At 35.9% G+C, this 12,375-nt stretch overlaps 1 protein-coding gene and 1 long non-coding RNA gene across 2 annotated transcripts in view; one reads left to right on the forward strand and one right to left on the reverse strand.

Moving 5' to 3' along the window:
* Nucleotides 1-2,179, reverse strand: part of LOC136799493 (uncharacterized) — a 4,703-nt gene extending 2,524 nt beyond the window's left edge. Inside the window, exon 1 of the long non-coding RNA XR_010845528.1 lies at nt 1,783-2,179. This is a non-coding gene — a long non-coding RNA (uncharacterized lncRNA). The remainder of the gene's footprint in view (nt 1-1,782) is intronic.
* The window catches only part of LOC136799489 (sodium/potassium-transporting ATPase subunit beta-3-like), a gene marked incomplete in the record, with an annotated part of 55,906 nt that overhangs the window by 26,955 nt on the left and 16,576 nt on the right, over nt 1-12,375 (forward strand).

A 12,375-nucleotide genomic window follows, 5' to 3' on the forward strand; every position in this document is an offset into this window, starting at 1 on the left:
GTGGTTATGTTTGATTTCTGCGTAAAACTCTCAAGTTACCACCATTTTGTTTTGCGCATTGGGCTGGATGTGTGCTTTTAATAGCTGACATAATGGTTTGTAGTAGATATAAATCCAAGTACAACATGATGTAACAAAGATGGAAATGTGAATTATAATGAACTGGACATAACTTCTCAAGATAACATTCTCCACTACTCATAACCACATTAGGTCAAGTCAGCTCATTGTCAATTCAAGTCTATGTGAATGAAAATATGCACCAGAAAGGTTTTTATGGCTACAGAGTCATCCTGGACTACACGTTTTTTTTTTAAGAAACTAGTTTCACCAAGCAGCCTCAATGTTTCTTAAGAAATCGGCCTTTTGAGCCTTAAATGTTTCTTACATGTTTTTAAACTTTTTGACATAATCAGCCTTATATAAGGCTGGATTAAAAAATGTTATTTTATCATTCTCAGCCCCAGCCCCAGCATGTTTCTCAGATGTTCCTTAGTTTTTAGGCATTCTGAGCATCATGTTTCTTAAAAGTGTGTTTCTTAAAAAAAAAAAACGTGTATCAATGAACAATTTGTCACAGTTTTGTGGCAGTCTTCACCCAAATTTTATGTTTTCGCAAGATCACAACAAAATTTGCTTTGTTTACTGATTTAAGCGCAACACGTTTTTGTTGATTTTTGTACTGTGGCTGAAGAGGACCTTTTAGTTTGTATTTCATTTGCGTTGTATCGCACCGTTCAGCCTTTTAACACGCAGCCACATTTTTCTCAGGTTTGCATGTACCTTGTCAGGAATATCTCAGAATCAGATAAAGACTTTGACTTGAAATTTTCAGGGAAATCGTTGTTTGGCATGCAATGAATTGATTAGATTTTTTAAAAACTGGTTTCCTGACTTAAAATCTCAAAAATCAATTTTTTAGGATTCAGACCCTCTGAAAAATATTTTAGAAAACATTTTTTTCAATTCATTCTGCAAACTTTAGAAAAATTAAACTTAAAAAAGGAATTAACTTCAGCTCAACTCAGTGTTTCAGAAAGTCTGACACAGGATTTTTGGAATACCACCTTGTAAAAAAAAATTCACGGCTTAGACCTTGGGGCTGTCCCCGTAGTACGTACACACTAAGATGTTGAAAATCAAGTACCCCCTCCCCCTGTACGCAAGCGTACACAAATGGCTATACCCCCTCTAGTAAATATGTAGTTTTCCCCTAGTTCTGAAAGTAAAAGCCTAGGTTGAATGGGGTTAAGAAAACCTAATTATGACGTCATAAATACAAAAAGAAATGTAGAAATATAAGTAGTTTTTGAAGAAATTGGGACACGCGCATTAAGTTACCCGAGTACGTAAAATTTCCATTTGACCCCTCCCCCTGTCAAAAGCACAAGCTTTTGAGAAGATCCCCCTCCCTCTTAGTGCGTACGTTCTATGTGGACCGTTCTATGTGGCCGCCTTTTCTTTTCCATTCAGACTTATTTTTGCGCGGGTGTCATCTGAAAAATCGAAACAAAATTTCCCTGAATATTAACTTACTTGAAAATCTTTTTTAATTTTTGAGAAGTGAGGTTTGGTTGCCTATCCATTGAACAAAACATTGGTAAAAAAAGATATAGCAAATTATTTATAGAACAGGCTCGATTCCCCATCACCATCAGTCGATATCCAATCAATCGATCAGCTATTGATTGGTCATCAATGAACAATGGTTGGGAAAAAGTTATCGATTGTATAGAGTGGGAGAGTCTGGTATAGAACTGAAAAGTTAAAAAAAAAACATACCTGGTCATGCTTGTCAGTTTTGAAGTTTTCAGTGTTTTTCTTGACAGTGTTTCATTTTAATCAGTTGTGATCCACCAAGATTTCATGAGTTGAGTTGTTTAAAAGATTAGTTCATTTTTGCTCAAAGAACCACAAAAATATCCTCCCCAGTTTCTTCGAGAATAACTGCAAAAGCGTTTCATACAGTTAATCAGTGATTTGTGGCAAGGATCATGATGTTAGGTTAAGATTTACTTTGAAATAGCTTTAACTTTTGCAAAGTTTGTAGTTCGATACCAACCAGAACAAAATAGTTTCGCGCCACTCTGCTACCATTTTGCAAATTTTTGCAAATTCTATTTTCTTACTTCGTGTAAAGACGGGGGTTACTAGATAGTTTAGTTTTACGCTGGCATTTTATTTTCTACTACTTTCATGATTTTGTAAAAAACTCTCATTCAAACGATGTAATTTTCTAAACTGTGAAAGTTATGGTAAAATTTTTTTCTAATTTTACAATTGCTTGCTGTCATAGCTTACATTTTATGTTACCCCCGTGTTTTTAAATCAAGAGTTTTTAAATTAAGACAGCTCGGAACACAAATCGCTCCTGGAAAAGTGCCCTACTGTAGAGGAACAGCTCATTTTTTTCAATTTTTTTTCAATTTGCCAGCAAAAAATTTAGCTGGTTCCTACTCCAGTAGGGAAGTTTTCCAGGAGCGTCTTGTTTTAAACTGTCTAAGGAGCAGCTCCGAAAAATCGACCGGAACAGCTCTAAATTTCCAGCTGGCTAATTCAAGGAACAGCTCAATCTTTCGATCTTTGTCCAGAAAAAAAAAAACTTAATCTCGACCGGAACAGCTCCAGATTTCCAGCTAGTTGGCTACAGGAACAGCTCCCAAGTTCTATATCAGTTGTGAAAATTACATGGAATCAACCCGGAACACATGTGAATTTCCAGCTGGAAAGCTGATATAGAGCTTTCACGATTTTTCCAGGGAACAGCTATGTATTTCCAGGAGCAAATTTTTGGAAAATTTCCCGGAACACCTAGGCCATTTCCAGCTGAGGGGGGTCTCCGGAACAGCTATTCCGTCTTTTGCCCTCGGTGGCTGCTTTCGATACGTCTCAAGCATAAGATGGCATTTTTGTGAAAGAAGCGAGCCTTACTTGGGGGTAATTGACAATTTGTAATTGAAAATGCTCAAAAAATCGCATTCTTAAAATTCCTTGATGGTGATATTCTTAGCATATTCTTAATTTTTTGGCCATTTTCATCATGAACATTCTTATAAAGTGTATTCTTATTAAAAAAAAGCGTGTATTTGTACTTCCCCACTAAAATGCATCCTAGAAAGAAGAACCGGCGCCGCTTGAATGAAATTTAAACCCCGTGAGGAAGCTGCTGTCTAAAGCTCATAGATTACTAGGCTATCTACTTATATAATAATGAATCTATGTAGCTTTACCCTGTTTAAAACTTTTGCAGAACGTTTCGAAGTACACTGTGTGTACCAATAACGCTATATTCCCATATGCCGTGTGTTCTAGCCTTATGAATAAGGGCTTAGTTGACAGGCTAGCGTATCATTTGCTGAAGTAAACAATAGGTGACATCGTACCTTAAGTTCTAAATGGAGGCTACCTACTGCGAGTGGTGAATCTAGGGATTACTATACACACTAGGTTTTATTCATTTGAGTTAAATAAATATGTTGCAAGAAACTGGGTTGTTGATTATACTTTTTATATAAGAACAAGTGAGATTTTATTGAGGCTCAACTATTCTCAATTTTGGATTCTTTAAGTCTTAAGATTCTTTGCTCTTATACTGATCATGTATGTCCAACTATCTTCTTTCAGGAGATTGGGTGGCAGAGTAGGTTTTTTTTATATCGTGTTCAAAATTTTTTTCATTATTTCACATTTTTGAACCTTGTTGTTCTTAGGAAAATGTTCTAATGAATCAAATAGATGTGCGCATTATTTTACAAAACAAAGACACCATGTTGTCAGCACACGCTTAACATGATTATGATAATGAAATTTCCTCAAATGATGATAATATAGATCTTAACGATTGCTTAATCTTATTCACATTGGATTGCTTAATCAGCTGATTGCCATCAATAGAATCCTTTAATGAGCTCTCATTATAAAAAACGATGCCTTTTTATTTTAAAGGCCTTTGAGGTCAATTAACAGCATTAACCAGTATTAACTGCATTTACCATTTTCAAATTTAAAGGGACTTTATCTACCAATAAGATTCTTTCATTTTTGGACCTACCGGGAGGTCCTTTAATTTGACCGTTGTCCGTTCGTCTGTTACAAGCTTTTCTCGGGATTGGCTCATTAGTTTTTTTTAATTTTTTGCACAATGATACAAAATGGCAATGCCTGAAAAGTGACGGAGCCCGATTTTTGAAAAAAAAATTTTGGGGGCAAATTTGGGCCAAAAACTACCTAAAAATAAGGTTTTTTGGACTTTGTGCAAAATTGCTTCATTAGTTTTTCCTGATTTTTGGCAGAAAGATAGAGTGCAAGGTACCTTAAAATGTGGCTGAAGTAATTTTTCTCGGAAAATTTTTTTTCGTCGTCAAATACGGATTTTCGCAAATTTGGGCCAAAAACTACCTAAAAATAAGGTTTTTTGGACTTGGTGCAAAATTGCTTCATTAGTTTTTCCTGATTTTTGGCAGAAAGATAGAGTGCAAGGTACCCTAAAATGTGACTGAAGTAATTTTTCTCGGAAATTTTTTTTTCGTCGTCAAATACGGATTTTCGATTTTGTGGGGAAATTCCCTTTTACCATTTTCCTGTTAGCAGCTTTTCTCGGGATTGGCTCATTAGTTGTTTTTAATTTTTTGCACAATGATACAAAATAGCAATGCCTGAAAAGTGACGGAGCCCGATTTTTGAAAAAAAAATTTTGGGTAAATTTGGGCCAAAAACTACCATAATATTTTCAAAAAAAGACGACCAAGTTACACAATGATAAAAGAAAATAAATAAGACGTTTTTGCATTGTTCTAAAACTTATCGTGTTTGCTCAATACCAATAGTAAAATGTAGAATACCTACTTTTATCTGATTTTGATCAACAGGTAGGTCCATTCAGCATGTTGCTTGTTTATCTTTTTTTCACTGATTGGTTGAATATAATGTGATGATGATGTAAAAATAGCTTTAATACAGTCCCTACCTAATTACATGATAACTATACGGTAGTCATTATGTTAAGCTATTAATTAATTTTTAAGACTATTTTGCAAGAAAACCGAACAAGCTTTTTTGCTATTGTTTTAGCATTTCTTTGAGGTTTTATCTTCTAGAAAAAAAATTTGGTTTTCATTAAACATTTCTCTACAGTTAGCTCCATGTTTTTTTGAAAATTCGACTTACAATAGGCGTGTACACGTCTTTTTATAAGAACTAACTATATAAGAACACGAGGCTTTGATGGTCAAAATGTTAAGTACAAGTTAAGAACATTTTAAGGCTTTTTGGTCTCAAAAACACCCTTTTTCTTAGAAAAATGACCAAAATACTCTCAAAATCGTCAAAATAAGAACATCTTGGATGTTCTTATAAAAAAGAAACGTGTATTCATCATAGTATGGATTAATACTCATATCGGCTTTTTGCAACCAATTTGCTTTGCATTGCCTTAATCTACTTTCCGACCCGTCTGATTGAGTAAATCCCTCGGAGAAGGTAAACTCAAATACCAAGCAAAATCCCCGGGTGTTCGTTGTCGATGACTTATACATCGTAGATATCATGAATTAATCCAATCAAAACCGTGTTGATACATTTTTAGAATTACCCAGTAGGGTGTTGACTGCAAGTTAAACGGAATTAGCTTGAACTTCAAAGCTTTACCGCTGTTTTTGAGTTTTTGGCTTTTGGGCATTCTTGATCACTGGCGAATATCTGAGGAGGAGGGTTCAAAATTCCTGAAAGTGTTGCTGTCATCCATATTCCTTATATGGAGATAAACACTCCATAAGTATTTTTCGGTAAGCTTAATGCTTAACCTTCACTTTGTTGAGTATAATGCAAACTCACTTTGGGGACTTCCAAAATTTATGAAGCCTTCGGATTTTCATAACAATTTTTTTAGTTTTTAGCGTAACAATTTGGTAGCCTTGGCTCTGGAACTTTGATAATCTCTGAGTGGTCTTTGTTTCATTGTTATCACGACAGACCAATCTTAATCGGAATATAAACGATAATTCTTTTTCTTTCTGATATCACGAAGTGTCCAGATTATACTCTTTTGTCTATAGTCATGCGCAGTGTAGTACCGTTATGTGACATCATGCTGCTAAGCGGGGTTTTGTTGTCTTTACGAGGATGATTTTGTACACGAATCGTTGAAAAATTTCAATTTGATAAGGGTGAGTTCAGTAGCGTAGCCAAAAGGGATGCAAAATTTGTGCAGGAGAGTAGATGGCACTTATGCAGAAAGCCATAGAAAGCGGTTAAGCCAAAAACGCCCGTTTGGGTAAATCGATGAACAGGGTTTTTAAGTCGCATTCGGGGTCTTTTTGAAAATCATCGGAGAACCTCGTCGGTCGGCAAGATTATTACTCTGGCATTCATTGAATAGTAGGTAGTAATCGTCAGAAGTCATGGGCCCCGTCAACGGAGGGGGGGGGGGGGGGGGTCCATGCCCCCCCCCCCACACTTTTTGGTGGACCATGTCATACGTTTTTTAAGAGTTACTATTTTAAGCTGGTTTGAGACCAAATCAAACCACAAAAACTATTATTCTCCCCAAATAGATATCGTTTTAAGGTGTTTTGAGGGTGTAAAAAAGTGAAAAACTTTCTTCGTCGCCCAACCATGGTGGGCAACATTTTTTCCCAAAATGTTGGCCCCCTCACTCAAAATGGCTCGCCGGGGCCCATGAAGTAGAAGAGTATTAGAAAGAGTTGATAAACAACACGACAGTCGATAGATTATCCGATGCTTCACCTTTCAAATTTTACTGTAGCATAGGTCATCCTTGTTGTTAATCTATATTATTAAATCCTATACCGTGGTGTGTGTGTTTAATGTCTTAGACAGAACAGATTATCCTTTAATCTTTTTATCGACAGCGTTTGGTTTCATAAAACATAATATTAGAAGGCAGTATAAGCAACACTGGTTGATGAGTGACCAACTTTAATACATATTTTCTGCGGCTTTTATACCTTATCACATTTTTGTCCGACCACTGACCGCGCGTGCTTAACATGTCGCTGTTAATTGAGGTTTTCCGTGCGATATATGATACTGAAGGTTTTAATTAGGTGTTATTTCAAAAAGATTTATTTTTAGTAAGCAACCGATGAAATGTCCCATTAGGGGATCGACCCTTCTTGTCTGGAAGAGAATTATAATTCACATTGTCCATGATGTATACTGAAATACCCGAAAAAGACTCTAATTCGACGTTCTATAATTCGATGAGCTCCCCTTGAAAGTCACCGTCAAATTTCCTTAAGAAACTCTCATAAACGACGCTCTACTATTCGACGTTCTATATTTCGATATACTCCCTGAAATTTGAATTCCCCTTGAAAATCGAATTAGAGAGCGTCAACTGTATTTTTACCATAGAAATTCTGCTGTCATTTGTAAGAACCCGACTTACAGTTGCTTACCATATAAGGAGTTTTATGGTTTAATTGATAAGCTTAACCTGCGATCCCGCATTTCAAACGGGCAGTCATATACCTTATCGGGGAAAAAATGCCGGAGTTTTATTTAGTCGGGGGAAAGTTCGGGAAAGTTTCGTCGGGGGAGAAATTTCGTCACCCCTCAAAATTGTCGTCACTTTCCCCGACATTTTTCACCCGATAAGGTATCACATCAAATTAAACCTGAACCAACTAATCAATCCGCTCCTCGAGAGTTTTGATACACAACTATCGCGTTATGTGACTCAAAGGAACAAACATTTGCTAGTCTAGCTTTTATATTTTATTTGTGCAGAGTCAATGATTGAAATTCAGATCTTGATCTATCTTATTAAAGACCCTTCGCTAATCCAATTAAGACACGCGATTGTCCGTTGCGTAAAAATTAGTCATTGAAATGCGCTCACAGTCTCCATAACAAAATATGAATACGTAGATACATGATGTAATTTTACTAATGAATTTAAGATCGATTTCAATAGACCGATTAAAGATTTACTTTCAATTGTCGATTTCACCATCTATCCGATTAAAGAACTTCTAGTTTATTGCCGTGGAAAATCACTAGTAGTAACACATTATATCTAATATTTCAGATGATTCTACGATGTCTTACATTAGGTGAAAGACATTTTTAAGGCATTGTGGTATTCCTTTTGAATTCGCTACCCCTGTTCATACGACTTACATCAAAATTTAATTTTTCATCGCTTTATCCCACCGAATGTTTGGTAGAAATAGAAATAATCACTTTTATATGATGCTTTTAGCAGGGCCTGAATATTTAAGTGTATTTAAGATATTTTCATTCATCTAATTCGCTGAAACTCGATTGGATAATATTGATATAATTAAGTCCTATGAATTTTCAAAGAATTATTTCGAAGAATTGGTCAAAGCTCCATGTCTCTAAACGTTACCGAATTTTTCTCCTATGTAAGGTTTTCCCAATGGACGTAGTTTCCCCAACCAGGTGTTCCCCAAATGGATCCCACCCAATTGAAAAATTCACTCATGGGACCATCCGGACCCAAAGGTGGATAGAAAAAACCCGCGTGCTTCACTGTTAATAAACATTCTCCTAGGATTAAGCTAGCGTACTTTTAAATAAACCTAGTAAAATTGGAATGAATGAGTATTTTTACTCTGTAGAAAATCTCTCTTCTTTCAAATAGCATATCTTATGAATGAATCATGAAACTGTAAACCAAAAAAATATACAGTCCCACTAAAATGTGACAGTGTTTGAACAAGCAAATCTTTTTTGAGACCTCCTACTTTTTCTTTTCACTATATATACAAAGTTGAAAAAACACTCAGGTTGTAACAAACACACCCCCTGTCACAGATTTGGTAGAGCTCCTTCTCCATGCCCCCCCCCCCCAATATTTTGCAAAGTAATTGTTTTTTACTTCAAAAAATCTTATATATACCGTTTAGAGGGGTGAAATAGGGGTGAAAAGTCGAAAATTTTCTGCGTCGCCCAACCATGGTGGGTGACATATTTTTTGGCTCCCTCAATTCGATTCGCACGCCGGGGGCCATGTTCTCTAGTGCGAATATTTGTCTGGTGGAAGAATACCCCGACATTTCAACCCCACAGAGAAAGCTGGGAAAGTGAAATTTCCTATGATTTTATTTTCATGGGAAATTGAATGGAAACCATACCCGCCGGTGTCTTTCAGCTGGAAGCAATACATTTTATTCTATGATCCCCATCGAGATTTCGAAAGAAATATTCATTCCCATATTCCCACTGTGGGAAAATGGGTCTATTTTGACAATTGAGACGTAGGGATTAACGAACTCTGATTGTTTGCACATAAAATCACGTTCAAATAACGGTATATGGCTGGTTGTTTTTAACATTCCTGGTAACAAGTTCATCGGTCCCTCTTAACAGGAAAAACTCTTTGAAATCTTTGAAATTATAGAGAATTGTGCTCAACCAATTCCCAAAGAAACACATAGTATTGTAGTCTACACAACAGACAGATCCAGGCTTTTAGGCCTTACTCTTGGTCTATAGGCACTGCTATAGGCGGCCACTAGTGACCCCCACCGGGAATTGCTTATTGATAGGGTTAAACATAATAGACAACATTCACAAAAGATGTTTATCAATAGAGATTTTAAATAAAAGGATGTTTATAACACAGCTGATTGGCTTAGGTTTCGAAACTCTCTATTGTTTCATTAAAACCTCAATGCGCATGCGATTTATCTGGAGAATTTCAATATTCAAAACAAGAGGAGTGCTCATAGCCCGAAGAGTAGGAGTTTTACGCTCGAAACGAAGGAAGATATGACGTAGCCTAATAGTATTGATCCACATATAAAGCTTTCAAATATATACTATATAGCTGTCAAACCTCCTATGTATGATTGATGTGATTATTTTTTAGGTTTCGTACACATTATTTGGGAATACTCTTTTGGGGGAATTGACTTTCTTTGTTTTAAAAGTCAATTCTTTTCGTCCATGAAAAGTGAGAACCGCGAGCCGTGAAATAAGTTGAATACACCACAAGGCAGTGGTGCCCTCCCCTATCTTTGGGTAAAGACAGCTAGAGAAAAGGTAGCCTTCAGGTCGCCCTCGATTGTCGTATTGCAAATCACTTATCTTACTTGTTAAATCCCCAAATTCATTGTTTAAATTACCGATGTAATTCGATTTTTCTCTAATTCGAAAAATTATTTTAGTTTTTTGAAGATCGAATTAGAGAGAGTCAACTGTCTCATTTTTCACAATTCTTCGTCAAGTACCTCTTCAAAGAGCTGTTTCATAAAATGGAGAAATGTTGATATAATATCATATTCTGCCAACACTATTTTGGCCATGTTTTAAAACCACTTCTCTGCGGTTTTGTAGCCTATCAATGGCTATTAAAAAGTTTATTTTTGTATTGTGCTGACGATATTAGTATGTTGAAATTAGATCCTGTCTTCTATTTCGTGATTAGATATCAATTTTCGTGGTTTAGTGGCAATTCTCCTTTATTTGAATGACTTGACTATTGTATACATTTTATTCTGGTCAGTTCTGGTCTGTGTTTTATACATAAGCATCTATAAACATGAATACTACCATATCTTAAGCCTTATACGCCCTATACGGAACCTTGTTCTGAAATATCAGACAGAGTATATCATTTTCGGAGTATATCGCGCAATCATGCATGATAAATACCTTAAGCGGACTAATTTTAGCAAAATTGAGCGATTTTTGTTGCCTGCCAAAATAAGTTGAGATACACCATAATTTGTATAGCCTAATATAATATGGAGTTAAAATTTCTTTCCGGGAACATTTTCCCCTCCACTAGACCATGTCGGACCATGTATAGACAAAGGACAAAGGAAAACCTTTTGCTCAAAATTCTAAAGTGTTGTTTCCTTGAATTTGGCCTTCGGTAGCCTAGTATTTTTTATAACTTTGATTAGAATATTGTTCACTGCATCCTTTACTCTTTGTCATTGTCCCACAAAAATTGTCCTGAGCACCATATACTAAAGACGAGCTTAGTTCGTTTAAATCTGACATAGCTTACAACTTTTAGACAGGAAGTCTCGAAGATCATTTTCGGAAAGCCATCAAAAATGACGAGAAATGATTTCCCTTTTTTCTCTTATATTACACTTGAACAGTCATTTCCAAGCTCCTAAATTTACAAGGTTTTACTGTATGTAAACCCAATATTATAGTTTCCGTTCTTTTTTATACAGAATTTTATGAGAAAATCTCAGGTAATCAGATTTCGATAACCTCTATGTCAAACAAAGCAAAGCTTTTTTGAAGTTTTTTCTCACCAAAAGTTTGATTTGCGTAAGATTTTTTAATAATTCAAAGTCTCCTACGATGTCATTGACTAAGAAAGATTTTTTTGTGATATTTTCTTAATTTTTGATAAAAATGACAATAGCAAAAAAAAATCGTATAGACTGTATAGAACTTGACAAGTTCTTTGATGTGTTTGTAATGGTTAAGAATTTTCAATTAATTTGAGTTATTTTGTTAACCCAGCTTACAGTTTAGGATTTTTTCTCTAAGCTGCTTAGTGTGGCATTCCCATTTTTTAATCCATCAAATGACATTACAGTATATACCTAAGTATTTTGCATCAAAATTTAGCAGCTTTGTGCAAAGAACGAAGCAAAGAACCCACCCCTCTCTACCCTACCCTACTCACACTAACTATTCAGAGCTTTGAAGTGTAATTGAAGATAAGTTTACAGTCCAAGCTGACATAAGATTTCGACATCCCTCTATGCCCCCCTGCGTTTTGCGTGAATGCGTGAATGGGTTTTTTCACTTGCGTGAATGCGTGAATTGGAAAGCTTTGTGTGAACAAAAATTGCGTGAATTGCGAAAAAACATTGCGTGGACGTGAATTTTGGGGGGGGGGAAATGCGTGATTGCGTGAATTGAAGGTCCGCTGGGATGGGGGAGGGGCTCCTCTATAGCCTCAAATAGATAAAACTTGATATGAAAATGGCATTGTAGAATCTTTGATAAATTATCCATTCATTTAACTTGTCATTTTACAATTCTCTTTTTCAAGTCTTTTTTGCGCAACAGGATATACATCACCGAGTTATACAAGGTGCTTGTCAAGAGCGAGATAAAAATCATTCATGTCAAGCCCCTATTTTGATTTCAACTGCGGAATTTTTTACTTCCAATACATAATCTTAGTACACCTAAATTCAGGGTGTGATCCTTGTTTGAAACAATTTCTTTGTTCTACCTCAGGGCCCTGGGGAAGGTGTATCGCTACAGTTGACTCTCGATAATTCGAACTCACACGAGGGATCTTATTTGTTCGAATTACAGGGAGATCCGAATTATAACACCCCTGTCTCACAGCCCCGGTCGAACTCTTCCTAAATGGGGATATAGATCCCTTTTGAAATCCTAATG

Source organism: Clytia hemisphaerica, unplaced genomic scaffold (genome assembly GCF_902728285.1).
Source record: "Clytia hemisphaerica strain Z4C2 unplaced genomic scaffold, Clytia hemisphaerica genome assembly, whole genome shotgun sequence".
In the NCBI taxonomy this organism is placed as follows: Eukaryota; Metazoa; Cnidaria; class Hydrozoa; order Leptothecata; family Clytiidae; genus Clytia; species Clytia hemisphaerica.